The 2,584-nt window shown below is 36.6% G+C and overlaps 1 non-coding gene across 1 annotated transcript; it reads right to left on the bottom strand.

Annotated features, from left to right (window-relative positions):
• Nucleotides 1-1,298: 1,298 nt before the first annotated feature.
• On the bottom strand, nucleotides 1,299-1,405 carry LOC112730899 (small nucleolar RNA R71). Its single transcript, XR_003166701.1, has one exon. It is a non-coding gene; the product is annotated as a small nucleolar RNA R71 (small nucleolar RNA).
• Between the last annotated feature and the right edge of the window lie 1,179 nt (nucleotides 1,406-2,584).

The raw sequence follows: 2,584 nt of genomic DNA, 5'->3' as shown, positions 1-2,584 counted from the left end.
ATATTTTTCAAAAATCTTTTTCTTATTTTTATATCAAATTTTCGAAAATAACAATAACAATTAATGTTTTGATTCAAAAATTTCAAGTTTGTTACTTACTTGTTAAGAAAGATTCAAACTTTAAGTTCTAGAATCATATCTTGTGATTTCTTGTGAATCAAGTCATTAATTGTGATTTTAAAAATCAAATCTTTTTCAAAAACTAATTTCTATCATATCTTTTCAAAAAAAAAAATAAATAAATATCTTCCTATCTTATCTTTTTCAAAATATGATTTCAAAATATCTTCTCTAACTTCTTATCTTATCTTTTTCAAAAATTGATTTTCAAAATTTGTTTCAACTAACTAACTAACTTTTTGTTTGTTTCTCACCTTTTTCAAAACTACCTAACTAACTCTCTCTCTCTAATTTTCGAAAATATCCCCCCCTCTTTTTCAAAATTTCTTTTTAATTAAACTAATTATTTTATTCTTTATTTGAATTTTCGAAAATTACTAACTTTTTTTAAAAAAAAAAAAAACTATTTTCAAAAATCACTAACTCTTTTTCAAAAATAATTTTCGAAAATTCCCTCCTTCTCTCTCATCTTATTCTATTTATTTATTCATCTACTAACATCTCTTCCTCACATCATCACCAAATTCGAACCCCCTATTCTATCTGTGTTCGAATTTCTTCTTCTCTTCTTCTACTAACAATAAGGAACCTCTTTACTGTGACATAGAGGATTCCTCTTCTTTTCTTGTTTTCTTCTCTTTCTTATGAGCAGGAACAAGGAAAAAGGCATTCTTGTTGAAGCTGATCCAGAACCTGAAAGGATTCTGAAGACGAAATTAAGAGAAGCTAAATTACAACAATCCAGAGACAACTTGATTGAAAATTTCGAACAAGTAAAGGAGATGGCAGCCGAACCCAACAACAATGCAAGGAGAATGCTTGGTGACTTTACTGCACCAAATTCCAATTTACAGGGAAGAAGCATCTCCATTCCTGCCATTGGAGCAAACAACTTTGAGCTGAAACCTCAATTAGTTTCTCTGATGCAGCAGAACTGCAAGTTTCATGGACTTCCATCTGAAGATCCTTTTCAGTTCTTAACTGAATTCTTGCAGATATGTGATACTGTAAAGACTAATGGAGTAGATCCTAAAGTCTACAGGCTCATGCTTTTCCCTTTTGCTGTAAGAGACAGAGCTAGACTCTGGTTGGACTCTCAACCTAAGGATAGCCTGAACTCATGGGATAAGCTGGTCAAGGCTTTTTTAGCCAAGTTCTTTCCTCCTCAAAAGCTTAGTAAGATTAGAGTGGACGTTCAGACCTTCAGACAGAAAGAAGGTGAATCCCTCTATGAAGCTTGGGAGAGATACAAAGGACTGACCAAAAAGTGTCCTACTGACATGCTTTCAGAATGGACCATCCTGGATATCTTCTATGATGGCCTGTCTGACTTAGTTAAAATGTCATTGGATACTTCTGCAGGTGGATCCATGCACCTAAAGAAAGCGCCTGCAGAAGCTCAAGAACTCATTGACATGGTTGCTAACAACCAGTTCATGTACACTTCTGAGAGGAATCCTGTGAATAATGGGACGCCTATGAAGAAGGGAGTTCTTGAAATAGATACTCTGAATGCCATATTGGCTCAGAACAAAACATTGACTCAGCAAGTCAATATGATTTCTCAGAGTTTGAATGGAATGCAAGCTGCATCCAACAGTACTCAAGAGGCATCTTCTGAAGAAGAAGCTTATGATCCTGAGGACCCTGCAATAGCAGAGGTAAATTACTTAGGTGAACCTTATGGAAACACCTATAACTCAACATGGAAAAATCATCCAAATTTCTCATGGAAGGATCAAAAGCCTCAACAAGGCTTTAATAATGGTGGAAGAAACAGGTTTAGCAATAGCAAGCCTTTTCCATCATCAACTCAGCAACAGACAGATAACTCTGAACAAAATACTTCTAATCTAGCAAACTTAATCTCTGATCTGTCCAAGGCCACTGTAAGTTTCATGAATGAAACAAGGTCTTTCATTAGAAATTTGGATGCACAAGTGGGCCAGCTGAGTAAGAAGATCACTGAAATCCCTCCTAGTACTCTCCCAAGCAATACAGAAGAGAATCCAAAAGGAGAGTGCAAGGCCATTGACATAAGCATCATGGCCGAACCTGTGAGGAGAGGAGAGGACGTGAATCCCAAGGAGGAAGACCTCCTGAGACGTCCAGTGATCAATAAGGAGCTTCCCTCTGAGGAACCAAAGGACTCTGAGGCTCATCTAGAGACCATAGAGATTCCATTGAACCTCCTTATACCCTTCATGAGCTCTGATGAGTATTCCTCTTCTGAAGAGAATGAGGATGTTACAGAAGAGCAAACTGCCAAGTTTCTTGGTGCAATCATGAAGCTGAATGCCAAATTATTTGGCATTGATACTTGGGAAGTTGAACCTCCCTTGTTCATCAATGAACTAAGTGATCTGGATCAACTGACATTGCCTCAGAAGAGACAGGATCCTGGAAAGTTCATAATACCTTGTACTATAGGCACCATGATCTTTAAGGCTCTGTGTGACCTTGG

The sequence above is a fragment of the Arachis hypogaea genome, chromosome 12 (genome assembly GCF_003086295.3).
Source record: "Arachis hypogaea cultivar Tifrunner chromosome 12, arahy.Tifrunner.gnm2.J5K5, whole genome shotgun sequence".
Taxonomy (NCBI): domain Eukaryota; kingdom Viridiplantae; phylum Streptophyta; class Magnoliopsida; order Fabales; family Fabaceae; genus Arachis; species Arachis hypogaea.
This window is presented reverse-complemented; position numbering and strand designations above follow the sequence as displayed.